This window comes from Halichoerus grypus, chromosome 4 (genome assembly GCF_964656455.1).
Source record: "Halichoerus grypus chromosome 4, mHalGry1.hap1.1, whole genome shotgun sequence".
NCBI classification, from domain to species: Eukaryota; Metazoa; Chordata; class Mammalia; order Carnivora; family Phocidae; genus Halichoerus; species Halichoerus grypus.
The window spans coordinates 182,994,098-183,011,537 of record NC_135715.1 but is presented as its reverse complement, the minus strand read 5'-3'; positions in this window follow the sequence as shown (position 1 = coordinate 183,011,537).

The following is a 17,440-nucleotide window of genomic DNA, read 5'->3' as shown; positions in this document are numbered from 1 at the left end:
TAAGCTTTCCTTGGGAAGGGAAAGATTAGCCTACATGCTCCCTCAGCCCTGAGAATTTCCTAGAGCATAAAGACAAGCAGAATTTAAGGTTAAGTTGCTGTCAGTGTGATGTGATCTGAGACCATTCCACCACAGCTGAGGCTGAAATCAATGATGGCTGAAAGCATGTGACATGGGGTCCAGAGATACATGCTACAATTGGCTTAGAAAGGATTTTCTAGAAAAAAGAAATTTGGGGTAGGTAACTGTGAAGAACTTAGCTATCATATGTGCTAAGGTCAGATGATTCCTTCATAGACCCCAGGAAGACAGCCTCATTTTGTAAAAAATCTTCTCCAGAACACACTGCATATCTACAGCTCTGTTTTCTTGTGTCCCATTTATCCTGGGATAAAAGCTTTGGCCTATAAATTCATTATGCTGAAAGGATATGTAGTCATACTAAGAAATACTTATTTACTGGATTCAGGAAAACCAAGGCCTAATAGTTCTGAGATTCACAAAAAGGCCTCAAAAGATCACCATTACCACTAAAGGGATAGTCAAGAGAAGAGTAGCCAAAGGGTCACTTTGACCTGCAGCAACAGCCAGAGACAAGGTGCTGGGGGTCAGTGCAAGCATCACAAAGCAAAGCATCAAGATAAAGAAGGCTTCTACCTTCAGCTTCAGTCTCAACATTAAATAAGATACACTCATTAAATATGATACTTTATCCAAATCTTACAGGGAATAGGTCAGATACCAGTTTTCCAAAAATATATGATGTTATTCTATAATAGCCATTGGCAGACTGATGCCACATTGCTTCTTTTCAAGAGCCAAAAGTGATACTACTGAGAGCTTGTTAAAGCATTGGTTGCAGGTCAGTTAGAACAGGGAGCCAGCTCTCGTCTGAATTCCTGCACGGTTGTTTAAACCAAAGTAAAGAGCCTATATTACTAGTCCTATGATAACTGGCACTATTATCTCAAGAGGGCAGCCTTGAGGGTCACCATGTAAATTTTTGAGTGAGCATTTGGACACCCACCTGAATCAGTGGCCAAAGAAAGGGGTGTGCATTATATGTGTGAAAACAGTATACTCCTTTTTTGGCCTACTGAGAGCCCATCCAGTTGAGATTTAGTTTCTCTGTAGAAAGACGAATTAACATAAACTTCAACTAATTCCTCTTTGTATTGTTTATCCTGACCGAAAGGCTCTTTAATTGCCTCCAGATTCCCAGATCTTCAGTTTCTGTGTAGCCACAGCAGAGGAGTCCCCAATAATGACATATGGGAAGAAATCAACAGGGTTGCTTTAGGAGTCATACATGTAACCAGCAGATGCAAACCAAGCCAAAAGTTCCTGTACAGGGCCTAGAATATCACCTTTCCCAAAGCCAGCAAGGTCAGGCAATCAAACAGTCTGAAGATGGTGTAATGAGGCTGGTCAAAGGAGAAGATGACAGTCCTTCCCTGCCTTGACATCTTCTCTAGGAGTAAAAAAAAAGAACTGCATTTGGTGGTCCGGCATCCAAGCTGGTGGTGGGCTGATCCAGAAACAGGACAGTTGGATCTGTAATCATTTCCGTTCCAATGCTGGTCTTCTTTTTGTTTCCTCCAGACACACTGCAAACGAACTTGTTTTCCACTTGGAGTCCACCACTTTGAGTACAACTCTTGGATAATTTTGTGAAATGTGTTCATTTTCTTGTCTGACTGCCCACATTTGCCAAAAGGCTGCTGAAAACCCCATTTGCTCTTACCATCGAAGTCCCCATCATGTTATCATCTTGGACTTCATAACCTGTGGTACTTTTGAAGTTGGCATGTTGTGGGGTTCCATTTAGCAGAGTATCTCCAGAGACACAACAGGGCTCCTTCTTTGCAGCCATGATGCCTCACAAGGAGGATCTGCCCCCAGTAGAGGGTCCCAGGGTAGCATTAAGACCAGATTTCATCACTCCATGGACATCCTCCAATAATCTCTTCTCAATGGACTAAGAAGTCACTCTTCCCTTTCACTCAATAGCAAATATTAGGAAAACTTAGCACAGGTCAAACAGATAATATCCCAAAGCCTTTGGAGGGCCCAGAGGTTGGTGTTTGTTACTGACATTGGGAAGATGGAAACTTTCTTTGTAGACATCTAAAAAATTATTATCTCCACTGTGCTGCTGGGATGGAATGAATCTTTCCCATAGAATTCTAGATAGAACTCTGACTTATGGAATTGCTGGGCCACTTCTTTCCTGCTATGGAAAATCATCCCTACTTAGTCTTGAATTTTAAAACATACACATGTATATACACACAAATACACACACACACACACACACACACAAGTACCTGCACACACACATATACAAAGGGCAAAAGAAGAAGGAAGGGACAAAGAATGCGTAGTATTATCACTCAAAGGAAAGATCCAGAAGGGATACCTCATTTACATGAACCTTCCTTTTCACTGAAGAGGAAGTAGAGAAATTCTTTTATTCATTCAATGAAGATTGATTGGGCATATCTAAGGAGAGTGATTAACAGGTTTCTCTGGCTGACTCAACCAAGATCTATGCCTTGGAATCCAGGCTGAAGAAGGGTTAAAAGCTACACAAAACATCATGAGATTAAAATTCCTGTAAAAAACAAGATAAATACCACACGAGACACCAAAATTTTCAGTGTTGATGCTGAATGCGTGTTTGTATGTGTGTAACAATGAGAAGACACTTAAATTTTCTAGGTGTATGCTGTTAAAACATGCGCACCAATTGACAAGTTATGCTACAAGAAATATTCTTGATTTTCTATATCTGCAACATATATGTTAACTTAAATTTTAGCAGGCTAATATGAGGTTTTACTCCTTAAACACACCAAAGCATTGTATTTTGATTGTATTTTCCTTAAAAGACTTTGTTGGGAAAAAAAAAAAGACTTTGTTGAAATGCCGTGCTTGGTTTAGTAGAATTTTCTTATAACAATATTCAGTGGAAAATGCAATAAATAATACTCTAGAGTTTTATGATTGATTTCAGTATGATGGTTCCCGTGTGACAAATAGAAGTCAGGCTTTTATGAAATGTGCGAGAAGGATTCTGAGGCAGGGTGCAGGACACTGAGGGATCACAATGTAGTAGAAGAGGCTGCTGTGAGACTTGGGGATCTGACATGTGCACAGCATACCTGTGGTCCCCGGAGTCATAGCAGCTCCTGAACTGTTTGAGTGGTTTTAATGAGATGGTTGAATATTTAGTCTTTTCTTTGCAAAAAGATTTTGTCATGAAGACAAAGTATATATGCCAAGCTGAAGACATAAATCTTCGAGTGACTTTTCTCGAAAGTTGAAAAAAATCTATAAGGCACAATGTAGAAAGAGCAGAGCTTTAAACATCTTCCTGCATTTTTTAAAAAATATTACCACAGGGGCACCTGGGTGGCTCAGCCAGTTAAGCATCTGCCTTCAGCTCGGGTCTTGATCCCACGGTCCTGGGATCGAGCCCTACAGTGGGTTCCCTGCTCAGCAGGAAGTCTGCTTCTCCCTCTCCCTCTGCCCCTCCCTGCCCCCTGCTTGTATTTTCTTTCTCTCTCCTCAAATAAATAAATAAAATCTTAAAAATTTTTTAAATATAAATAATTAAAAATATTGCTCTAATGCATATTTTATTGAAAGAAAAATGATATTAAAGAAGTCAAAAGAGAAATTATAGATTAATTATTTTAGATTATTAAGATTATATATAGGTTAAGATTAATTATAAACTCATCATCATAGAGAATCACAGTGCTAAAAAAATTTTTGTATAACTTTCTAGACTTGTGTCTATTCATATATTTAAACTTAAGTCGGAGCATAGCATACATGTATTTAAAAGCCTATTCTTTTCATTTAAGAATCCAGATATAGTCAAATGTCCACATCAAAAAATATACTATCTGTACCATCGTGTTAAATAGTAGTACGGTTTCTCATTACCTTGTTGTCTGTGATTTAATTCCCTAGGTTGGTTCTAACTTTTCAGTTGTTGTAAATAGTACTATGAAGAACTTCTATGGATGAATCTTTGCACATATTCTTAATCACTTTCTTAAAATAAGTCCAAGAAATGGAATTTTAGGGTCAAGAAATGTGTACCTATTTAACAATTTTGAAATTGCAGAGCTACCTACCAGAAATCTGAGTGAATTGACCCAGTTCCTTGTACATTTCACAACATAAATAAATAGAAATAAATGCATTTGCTTAGGACTTTGAGGAAGCAATGAGATCTACTTCTCCATTAAATATAAGTCTAAATGTGGCAAATGCCTGAATACTGTCAGCTACTGTGATATGTCCTAGCCTCTACCTCATTAACTGCTGGGGACTTTTTTTTTCTGGCACAAAGAGAACATGCTGTGAAATGTATATGCCATGCCCTGAACCCTTAAAGTAAATATTTTGCCAGGGACATCGAAGAACTGGAAGAGAACCAATGAAAAGGAGGAGGGCAATCCCTATCAATCCCGTACTTTCCAAAGGAACCTCTGGGTACTGAGTGTATTTACTTAACAGATTAGAGGTTTTAAATATCTAACTGAGTTATTGCTCCGATGATGAAATCTTGGTTGCTCCCTACTGTAAACTTGAAAATTCCCCTGCATGCTTTCATAAAGCTGATATGAAGGAGCCAGCTATAATAATCTGAGTAGGCAGAGAATAATTTGCTAAGGAATGCTGCTTAGTTAGGGCTCAGATGGGGACCTTGGCCACATGTTTCTTTGGAGCTCACATTTTCATATTAGAGTTAGCAATTCTCATTTGGTCCTTACAAATGACATCAGCTAAACAACTAGCATGTCGACGTGTTCCAAGTTCTATTATGTGACATTTAGATACTTCAATATTATGCAAGTTCACAACCCTTCTGCAGAGAAAGATTCAGTGTCCATTTATTAGACATTTCTGGAGTTATTCTGGGAAAGACTAAACGTCATCATTTATGATGATCATGTACGTTTGTAAAATGACATGCAAAACTGTTCATTGTAGTCCTACGTAGAGTAGAAAAGAAAGTGAAAATACCCAAATTGTTAATAATAGAGCAGTGATTAAAATAATTATAGGATTTCCACAGGATTGAATAATATGTTGCCGTTTAAATAATTTTAAATCATTTTATGCAAGGAGGAAAATGTTAATGGCATAAAAATAGAGTAGTAGGAAACAAAATTGTGAATAGTATGTTAATCCACTACGGGATATTGTGTATATTTGTACTCATGCATTTAAAAAAGACTAGAAGGAAATTCACCAAATGAAAACAGAAATTATCTCTGGAGTGGGAGGCTCTCCCCACATGTTTTTTTTTCTGTATTTATCAATTTTTATAATAAACAAATACTGCTTTTATAATCAAAGAAGAATAAACTATTTCAAACCCACATATTTAAAAAAATCCTCATTTCTGCAACTGATGAATCATTGAACACTGTATCAAAAACTAATGATGTACTATATGTTGGCTATTGAACATAATAAAAAAACAAAAAATTTAAAAAATTTTTTTAAATTTTTAAATCCTCATTTCCTACTATAATGAATTTAGAAACATGATTTTAAAGAGCTACTTTTATTTATAGTTTTAATATTTTTAGTAAAAAATACCACCGGAAGAGAATGAACGACCTTATTTTTTAGAATACCTTGTAACAGGCTTTCATGACAATAGTACAGTAAGTCTTGCAAAATTTTCACTGCCCTCCTAACTTATAGTCCTAGAAGAAACATAAGTATTCCAGGAGAACATCAATAACATATTTTGTGTTGGAATTTGTAGGATAAAATAGGTAAAAGCTAACTAGAAATAGTTTACATGAGCTAGTAGCTGTTTTGAAATCTAAATGTGAAGTTGCTTTTTTAGGTTAGGGAAATGTGTCCATAAAACAGTTTCAGAAACACGGACTACTTTGCTGGTGGGGGTCAGTTTGTTCTCTGGGTCTTAACATCTCCATCAGAAAATAAGCAATGTGCAAATAACTCCTCTCTGAATTCTCTTTTGGAGGTTATAAACTATTCAATGACATAAAATAATTATTTTATAGATCTTACTAATTAGCAAATTCATTTCTATTAAATAAGAAGAAATGTCTATAAACTCTTGTAGTATTATAGCCTTATGATTTTTTTTGTGGTGAGGATATTTAAGATTTAGTCTCTTGGTAACTCTGAAGTATATAATACATCATCATTGACTATAATCATGATGCTGTGATGCATCTTCTAACTGCAAGTTTGTGCCCTTTGACCATCATCTCCCCAATTCACTAGCTGCTAGCCCCTGGTAACCACCATTCTACTCTGAATAGTCTTATACTTTTAACCAGCTTATAATAAGTCAGTTTAACCAATAAGCTTATAAACACCTCCTTGCATTTCACCATGGTCTGACCCTAAGCAAGCATCCATTTTGAATCTTGTTATATTTCTTGACTATGTGACATTCCATTTTAATCATCCTTCCGTTCATAGTAGAAGTTAGGCAAATCCCAAAATATCTTGTCATTTCCAACTACATACATTATCATTTATAGCACATTTCCTCAGAGCTCACAGGTGCCCATTGGGAGTGAACCCAATGAGAGAATCAGATAAGCAACTAGAATGCTCCATCATGCCCTCCAGCTCAAGCCAAGAGCTACTGATTTGCCTGGAGTCTATATGTGAGTTCAGGAAGATTAAATGAATCCATTGGCTTAGTTCAAAGATGTTTTGATCACGGCAAGAACTAGGTAGGGTGATACGGTAGCTGGCCAGGGAATGAAACCAACAGGGCCAAAGCTTTGGACTCATTACTGAATGCGCTCATTGATTTGCTTCTGTCCTACAGACCTTAATCCAAGCCTGCCATTTGTAAGGGGGCTGGGGTGAGTGAAGGTAGATGGGCCAGAACAAAATGTGGTCTATTCTGAAGTAACAACCAGTACAGCATCTCCAAAATAAACCCCAAAACTGTTATGAAGCTCAACCAAAAGGATACACCCTAATCAATATCATGACTATTGAGTTTAGGCACCTTCTGAAATGTTTCCACCCTTTCTGAGGACTGCTGTGTTCCCTAGGTAGAGACTCACAGTGAAAACCATCAGACTTTCAAACGTCTGTGTCATAAAGTTTTCTAGTAAAGAACTTTCTCCCAGAGATGAGTCAAATGCCACAGATGATTTTCATCCAAGCTGAAAGATGAGCAGGACCACTATAATATGATTTTAAGGAATTGTGAATCTCACTGTGAAAGTCACTGGAGACTTTTCCACCCTATAACTATGTGTTGCTAATTCATAAAGATACACAATCACTTTCAGAAAGATGGTTATAAAAATAGGAATGAGGAAGTCAAAGCACCATTGTCCCTGAGGAGCACATGAAACACCTTCATACAGAATCTCTGGCATACATTCCTCTTACTCTCCATTTATCTTATTTTAATATCACATCTGCTTTCTTTAGGAATTTGAGCTTATTTTCTCTCTCCTTTTTCCTCTTTATTTTCTGTCTCCTTGTCCTTTTTCCTCATCCTTCTCATTCTCATTCCTTTTAACATATAAAATAAAAGATGTACTTTGCCCTCTCTTTCTACTTCTCTTTTCCTTTCTCATTTTCTGTGCCCAAGATCCAGGAGTATAATTTGCTTAGCCAACCCTAGAAAACATGTTGGTCCTTTTACTTATTGACAAGTGTATATATGTATGCATTTACTTCTTACCTCTGTCCCCAATAGAAAAATATATTATCTGATCCTCCCACAGACTCTGGGGAGTTTAGAGTAAGTTGGTAGCATGCACACATAATTTTAGCCATTACAAATAAGAAAGCTTTTGTTTTAGAGTGAAGGCGACTAAGAAAATAATTCAGGCTTGATGTTCTTCCTCCCTCCAGCTCCAAGGAATTTGGACCCTTGTTGAATGTCATAATAAATAAGAGAATAATTACAGGAATATAAATAATTACCTTAAGCACCCAGAAAACTAAATTTAATGAGAGAGTTCATTGAAGGAGGATTGCAGGGGTGGAGAGAAAGAGACCGAATGTTATGCTTCCTACAATTTTTAGCAATAAAACACATTAGAAAGACTGAAAACTTCATCTTTTAGGAATTCCAATCATGCCAAAATATATAAATAAGAAATCAGCACCAAATGACAAAAATGGCCAAATGACTTTATAGAATGTGAAAGAAGAAACATTTTAGAGACACACATAAACACACAGGAGTAGGGGCGCCGGAGTGGCTCAGTCGGTTAAGCATCTGACTCTTGGTTTTGGCTGGGGACATGATCTCGGGGTCATGGGATCAAGGCGCGTGTGGGGCTCTCCCCCTCAGCACGGAGTCTGCTTGGGAATCTGTCCCTTCCCTCTCCCTCTGCCCCTCCCCCTACACTCTCTCTCTCTCTCTCTCTCTCTCTCTCTCTCTCTCGTGAATAAATAAAGCTTTAAAACACACACACACATGAGTATTGGTTGAACATGTGTGGTCAGGTTGGCTGGAGGAAGCAGGACTGGGCCAGAGTCAGAAGGACTAAGTTCTCACATTACCTGGGGCACACACTGGCCACGTGGCCCTGACCAAGCCACTGAGTTTTAACCTCAGTTTTGCCTCCACAAAGGGGGGATAAATGCGTGTCCAAGGATCACTGAGGGGGCTGGTGAGGCAATGCAAGGGAAAGCACTTTGTGCCGTGCGAAGTAGGAATCAAAGGCAAGCTGTTGGTAGCAGTATCGCTTTCACCACACTAAGCAGTGTGGTCAAGACAAAGATGCAAAAGAGAGAGTCCTGGTGCTTGAGAAGTTTCTACTTTGGTTAGACAAAATGTGAATCAGTGAAAAAGTACATTTACATAGCAACTTATTGGCAGGTACTTTTGTAAGTACTTTATGTGTATTTATGTGCTTAATCATTGCAATAACTTCCTAAGGGAGATACTACTATTACATATATGTATTATATACAATAATGACCAGTATTATTTCCATTTAACATGTAAGGAAACTACAACCAAGAAATCCAAAACAACTTATCTAGAGTCACAGGTAGTCAGTGATGGAAATGAGTTTGGAATCCAGGAGTAGAGGGGACACAATGTGGGGGAGGGGAGAAGGAGAAGAAAGATAAACAGAAAGAAGTAAATGAGGTTCTCAACTCGGTGTTTCAGATTCTATGCTATTAAAAGAGATTGATTATTTAGGCAACCAATGTCTTATAACTCTAAGGAGCACTCTCAGGGAAACAAAGATATCCAAGAACTCCTGTCCTTCAAGAACATGGCAAACTGTGAAGATATTAATAAGAAGGTGGTGGGATATGGAAATCTAACGTGTGACACTCTACAGAAAGGGAGAAATGAAGTTGTTCACTTTCTCCATCACTATCATCTCAAAAGTTGTCTAAAACATTAGCAGATGCTAACGTTTCCTCAGCTAAGAGAGAAAATAGATACTAGAAATGGGGGGAATGCTAAAAATAAATAAATAAAAGATTCTCACTCAGTGTTGGTGTGAAAGACTTTTAAAAGATCCTCAATATGAAGAAATTACCTCCTGTCACCTGTAAAGATTTCTCACGTGCAGCTTCTCAGAAAAAAAAAAAAAAAGGCAAGCCTCGCTCCTCTCCTATCCCAACATTCCAAGAGCATTTACAATCCACCCACAGTGTGCGTGACACCCTCTGACAGAATTTTCCCCAGCACGTGTGCCATTCTGCCAGGAGGTTTGGCAAGGACTCCACCAACTTCCTCCTCGGCTTCAACTCTTGCAGTTTAAAGATTGCTGATCTTTTCACTCTTGCCTTTCTTGTGACCTATTTACTATTTCCTGTATGCCAGGAAGAGACTTGAATTTGGACTACAAAGTAATCTGTCAGCAGCAAGTCATAGTAAATGCTTTAGAACTTGAAACAAATCCAGTTCCCAGGAGTGACTAAGAGCAGCTTAGCATGATCACACATGAACTACCTGATCCCCTTCTCCAGGACCGTGAGAATGATACTCACAAACTCAAACAGGGATTCAAGATGAGCTTCTTGGGATCAAGATGCAAGAGGAAAAGTTGGTGTGATCCCAAATGAGGATTTGGATATGAAAAGGGAGGGAAGACATTGCTTCAGAAAGTAAATGCAAAACCTCCTATCAGCCTCAGACACAGACAGAGCCAAGAGTTGGGGAAATGGAACTGATGGTGCTTCTGGGATTGTCCCACCCTCCTTGGAGCCAGGCCTTCAGGGCTCCCACCTAGGAAGGTTGTGGCCACTAGACTGGACAACATTCACCATCATATCTACAGGCTGGGAAAGACTTTCAGAAGGTGGGAGGGTCCTCACTTTCTGGAGCTCTACCCATACCCCTCAATGTACAACAAGGTCCCAAGACGTCTTCAAGAAACCTAAGGTTCCTTCTGGTCTTATCTCTCACCCAACAATATGGACATATTGATTCAAGGACCTTTATCCAATATCTTCCCATTCCTGAAATAATCCCTTTTACTCCTTTCCCATACCTGGCCCATCACTGGTGGTAGATGGTTATATCCTATTTATCATTCAAGACCTAATTCAAAGGCTACTTTTCTCAGGCAGTTTCCATAATTGGATGAAACAATTCTTTACTTTGCACTCCCATGGGACTTTGCTTTCCACACTGGTAGAGGTTCAAGAATGTGTGTCAGATAAATGAACAAATTGAAGTCACCTTTGATTATCCCCACCCTCCTTTCCCATGTCTATTAGTCACTAATTCTTTTACACACTTGGCTTCCAACTCATTTTCTTCTCTCCCACCACAGCTGCCCTGGCCTCACATCTCAGAAAAACATTTCTGAATTAATACCATAGTTTCTTAAAGCAGCCTCTTCACCCAACACAGAATCAGAGACTACTGTGATAATGACATGAAGACACTTGCTCTCCATTTTGTTCCAGTTGTTGGTCCTCCAGGAGAGAAAAAGGGGATGGTGGACCCGTCTACCTTTCCTATAGGGCTGTTTTTAAAAACAAACAAACAAAAACAAAAAGGATCATTTTGTATGAGCTAGATCTTGAGAGAAGACATAAATGAGAAATAAGAATGATCATGGAGAGAAAATATAAAGAAAATGAGGTGAAGAGATTTTTTTTGGCAAAAACTCTGAGTGTGAAATTTTAGAGAAAGGAAAAAATTAAAATAGCTCCTTAATATTTGTAATTTGGAAGTATGTCCTTCATAGATTTACCACTTCCTCTCAAGCTAGGATTTGAACCCAGATCAGTCCAGATCTCCAGCTCATGCTGCTTCTCCATCACTTGCTTCTTCCACATTGTCCATAGAAAGAGAAAGATGGGAATTATCACTGCATACTTTACTGTCCAGCATCATGCTAAGCCACACTTGTCCAATTTCACATACCTAGACCATAGTAGAATTGAAATTTCAACTCTGATCAACTTTATTCCAAAACCCAAACTTCTTCAGCTGTTCTGCTTGGATTTCCATCTTAGTGACCTTGCTCTTCTCTGTTCCCCTATACCCTTTCCCATCTTTTTTGGCATTGCTAGAGGTAACTCTTTTTTCATGAAACCTTTCCTTACTATCCTCCCTTCATAATTATTTATTACTTACTGAAGTTTGTTACAATACTTCTAAAGTAAAGGATTCTTAATCTTAATTTTGTGGATTCCTAGGACCCATGGATGGTCTTCAAGATATTTATCAAACCCCAGAAATGGTGTGTAAAATATTAGGTCTAGCCAACACAATGTTGAAGGAGAAGAACAAAGTTGGAGGACTGACAGTACCAGATGCTAAGACTTACTCTAAAACCACAGTAATCAAGACAGCATGTCATTGGTGGAAGAATAGACAAATCAATAGAATAAAATAGAGTCCAGAAATAGACTCACATAAATATAGTGAACTGATCTTTGACAAAGAGGCAAAGGTAATATAATGGAACAAAGATAGTCTTTTCAACAAATGATGCTAAACAACTAGATATCTGTATGGGGAAAAAAGAATCCAGGCAGACACCTTATACTCTTCATAAAAATTAACTCAAAATGGATCATAGACCTAAATGCAAAACTACAAAACTTCTAGAAGATAACAGGAGAAAATCTGGATGACTTTGGGTGTGGTGATGACTTTTAGAGACAATATCAAAGACACAGAACATGAAAGAAATAATTGATGAGCTGGACTTCATTAAAATTAAAAATGTCTGCTCTGTGAAAGACAAGGTCAAGAGAGGGAGAAGACAAGCCACAGACTGCGAGAAAATATTTGCAAAAATTATATCTGATAAAAGCTGTTATCCAAAACATACGCAGAACTCTTAAAACTCAACAATGAAAACACAAACAACCCAATTAAAAAATGTGTTGAAGACTAACAGATACCTCACCAAAAAAGATATACATATGGCAAATAAACATATGAAAAGATATGTCATCAGGAAAATGCAAAGTAAATCAATATTGAAATACCACTCCACATCCGTTAGAATGACCAAAACCCAGAACACTGACAACACCATATGTTGGAGAAGATGTGAAACAACGAAGACTCTCATTCACTGCTGGTGGGAATGCAAAATGATAAAGCCATTTATTTTAAATGGGTGGTTTATTATAAAACTAAACATGCTCTTACTACACAATCCAGCAGTCATGCTCCTTTAGTATCTATCCAAAGGAGTTGAAAACTTATACCAAAAACTTGCACACAGATACATATAGCAGCTTTATTCATAATTGCTTAAACTTGGAAGCAACCAAGATGTCCTTCAATAAACTGTGGGGTACACTCAGACAATGGACTATTATTCAGTGCCAAAAATAAATGAGCTAACAAGCCACACACACACACACACACACACACACACGGAAGAACCTTAGATATATGAACCTTAAATAAATAGTTCTAAGAGAAAGAAACCAATGTGAAAAGACTATGTACTATATGATTCCAACTATATGACCTGGAAAAGATAAAACTATGGAAACAGTAGAAAGGTCTGTGGTTACCAAGGGTTGGAGGTGGTGGAAGGGATAAATAGGGGAAGCACGGAGGATTTACAGAGCAGTGAAACTACTCTGTGTGATACTAATAATGGTGGATACATGTCATTAGACATTTATCCAAACCCATAGAAAAAACAATGCCAAGAGTGAGTTCTAATGTCAACTATGGCCTTTGTATGGTAATGAGGTGTCAATGCAGGTTCACTGATTGTAACAGACATTACTCTGGTGCCAATATTGACGGTGGGGGAGGCTGTGTATGTGTGAGGACAGGGAGTATATGGGAAATTTCTGTACCTTCCTCTCAATTTTGTTATGAGTCTAAAACTGCTCTTAAAAAAAATTGTCTTAAAAAAAAAAGGTTGGGTCTATGTGTGTAGGTACGTATTTCTGAGGAGGCAGATCACGGTTTCCACCAGAGTCTTCAAGGAATCTATAATTTCAAAAAGTTAAAGAATCACTGCCTTGGAGCATTTCTGCAAACCCTTGGATTTTCGCTGAAGAAACTTGCATGTTCATTCCTTTTGATTCATTTCCCTGAGCCCACCATGCAAAGGACTTTCAACCCACCGGAGTCTTTTCTTGGACACAAAATGGGCTCCAAATCGCCTGCTCTTATTTCCTATGGGCAGAATTCCAGGATTCTTCTTATTCGAGATGGTACTTTCCCAGCCTTGGCATTGTTCTCTTTCTTTCCTTTATCCTCTTCAGATAATCACACGGTGTTACTTGCGTGCTATTTGATTCCCCTTTCTTAGAAAATCTAACTGACACCCTGTTCCCAGGCTCTTTATCTCAAGCCTTCCCTACCGTGCCTGGCTGGTCAGGTAGTTTCCTGGTGCTTGGACCAGAGCCAATCAGTTCTGGTGGTTTTTCTCTTTTACTTTCTTTTTTTTTTCTTAATCCCCAAAAGGAAAACTCAGACCTATTGGAAAATGTGATAATGTGAACTGATTTTATTTCTGTCATCTATTTTCATCAATTCAGAGCTTCAAGTTAAAATATACACTTGATTTGGAGGGAAGAGAGGGGAATGTTCAAATCCACAGTAAGATTTCAGTGTTGTGAGTGACTTTAGAATTCATTCATTCACCTCAACAAATAAGTCAACTACACACCCAAGAGTTTTGTCCAATTCTTAAAACTAGGCAGTTGCAGAGTCAAGAGGTTTTTTCCCAAACCATGCTGCACCACCTACTACAAGATATACACATGCTCTTTTCTTGCTTAAAGTAGCATTTTTTTCTAATTCTACCAAAGCTTCTTAGCCATAAAACCACGAACATGTGGACACATTGCATTGGAGCGATTTTCCTGGCTACATGCCTAAGCTGAAGAATACAGATTAGATAAGCAAACTGTGGTAGCACCCACTCTGAAAAGATTTATGCTTCAGAAAGGAAGAAAGAAAGAAAGAGAAAGAGGGAAAGAGGGAGAAAGAAGAAGAAAGAAAGAAGAAGAAAGAAAGAAAGAAAGAAAGAAAGAAAGAAAGAAAGAAAGAAAGAAAGAAAGAAAGAAAGAAAGAGAGAGAAAGATACCAGCCCTTTATAGAAAGATACCAGCCCTTTATCTGTAGTGTATTTGCAAATATCTTCTCCCATTCTGTGGGTTGCCTCTTTGTTTTGTTGACTGTTTCCTTTGCTGTGCAGAAGCTTTTTATCTTGATGAAGTCCCAAAAGTTCATTTTTGCTTTTGTTTCACTAGCCTTTGGAGATGTATCTTGAAAGAAGTTGCTGTGGGCGATGTCAAAGAGGTTACTGCCTGTTCTCCTCTAGGATTTTGATGGATTCCTGTCTCACATTGAGGTCTTTCATCCACTTTGAGTTTATCTTTGTGAATGGTGTTAGAGAATGGTTGAGTTTCATTCTTCTGCATGTGGCTGTCCAATTTTTCCCAGCACCATTTATTGAAGAGACTATCTTTTTTCCATTGCATATTTTTTCCTGCTTTGTCGAAGATTATTTGACCATAGTGTTGAGGGTCCATATCTGGGTTCTCTATTCTGTTCCATTGGTCTATATGTCTGTTTTTGTGCCAGTACCATGCTGTCTTGGTGATCACGGCTTTGTAATATAGCTTGAAATCGGGCAACGTGATGCCCCCAGCTTTGTTTTTCTTTTTCAACATTTCCTTGGTGATTCGGGGTCTTTTCTGATTCCATACAAATTTTAGGATTGTTTGTTCCAGCACTTTGAAAAATGTCATTGGAATTTTGATCGGGATGGCATTGAAGGTATAGATTGCTCTGGGTAGCATAGACATTTTAGCAATGTTTATTCTTCCAATCCATGAACATGGAATGTTTCTCCATCTTTTTGTGTCTTCTTCAATTTCTTTCATGAGTGTTCTGTAGTTCCTAGAGTATAGATCCTTTACCTCTTTGGTTAGGTTTATTCCGAGGTATCTTATGGTTTTTGGTGCTATTGTAAATGGAATCATTTCTCTAATTTCTCTTTCTACAGTTGCATTGTTAGTGTATAAGAAAGCAACTGATTTCTGTGCATTGATTTTGTGTCCTGCCACATTATTGAATTGCTGTATGAGTTCTAGTAATGTGGGGGTGGAGTCTTTTGGGTTTTCCACATAAAGTATCATGTCATCTGTGAAAAGAGAGAGTTTGACTTCTTCTTTGCCAATTTGAATACCTTTTATTTCTTTTTGTTGTCTGATTGCTGTTGCTAGGACTTCTAGTACTATGTTGAACAATAGTGGCGAGAGTGGGCATCATTGACATGTTCCTGATCTTAAGGGAAAGGCTCTCAGCTTTTCCCCATTGAGGATGGTATTCACTGTGGGTTTTTCATAGATGGATTTTATGAACTTGAGGAATGTTTCCTCTATCCCTATGCTTTGAAGAGTTTTAATCAGGAAAGGATGCTGTATTTTGTCAAATTTCTTTTTCTGCATCAACTGAGAGGACCATATGTTTCTTCTCCCTCCTCTTATTAATGTGTTCTATCACATTGATTGATTTGCGAATGCTGAACCACCCTTGCATCCCAGGGATAAATCCCACTTGGTTGTGGTGGATGACCCTTTTAATGTATTGTTGGATCCTATTAGCTATGACACTACAGATAAAGGGCTGGTATCCAACATCTATAAAGAACTTCTCAAACTCAACACCCAAAAAACAAATGATCGAGTCAAAAAATGGGCAGAAGACATGAACAGACACTTTTCTGAAGAAGACATACAAATGGCTAATAGACACACGGAAAAATGTTCATCATCATTAGCCATCAGGGAAATTCAAATCAAAACCACATTGAGATACCACCTTACACCAGTTAGAATGGCAAAAATGGACAGGGAAAGAAACAACAAATGTTGGAGAGGTTGTGGAGAAAGGGGAACCCTCTTACACTGTTGGTGGGAATGCAAGTTGGTACAGCCACTTTGGAAAACAGTGTGGAGGTTCCTCAAAAAATTAAAAATAGAGCTACCCTATGACCCAGCAATTGCACTCCTGGGTATTTACCCCAAAGACACAGATGTAGTGAAAAGAAGGGCCATATGTACCCCAATGTTCATAGCAGCAATGTCCACAATAGCCAAACTGTGGAAAGAGCTGAAATGCCCTTCAACAGATGAATGGATAAAGAAGATGTGGTCCATATATACAATACAGAAAGAATGAATACCCAACTTTTACATCAACATGGATGGGACTGGAGGAGATTATGCTAAGTGAAATAAGTCAAGCAGAGAAAGTCAATTATCACATGGTTTCACTTATTTGTGGAACATAAGGAATAGCCTGGAGGATGTTAGGAGAAGGAAGGGAAAAATGAAGGGGGGGAATTGGAGGGAGAGGTGAACCATGAGAGACTATGGACTCTGAGAAACAAACTGAGGGTTTTAGAGGGGAAGGGTGTGGGGGGATGGGTTAGCCCAGTGATGGGTATTAAGGAGGGCATGTACTGCATGGAGCACTGGGTGTTATACGAAAACAATGAATCGTGGATCACCACATCAAAAACTAATGATGTATTGTATGATGACTAACATAACATAATAAAAGAAAATAAATAATAAAAGAAAGAAAGAAAGGAGAAAGAAAGAAAGAAAAAAAAAGAAGAAAGAAAGAAAGAAAGAAAGAAAGAAAGAAAGAAAGAAAGAAAAGAAAGAAAGAAAGAAAGAAAGAAAGAAAGAAAGAAAGAAAGAAAGAAAGAAAGAAGAAAGAAAGAGGGAAGGAGGGAGGGAGAAAGGAGAGGAAGAGAAGGAGGGAGGAAGGAAATAAAATAAAGACCAAAGTTATGGACACATCTAAACAGTGCGCAACTAAAGATTTGCAAAGTGGTTTCATGGTTCAAGATCTAGCAACTATTTGTGAGCTCAGCAGTAGGACCCCAACTCCTCATTAAAGTATTAAATCTGCAAAGACAGCTCTCTGGCAGGAGGCAGGCAGCAGTTTCTGCTGGTTATGGGGTTG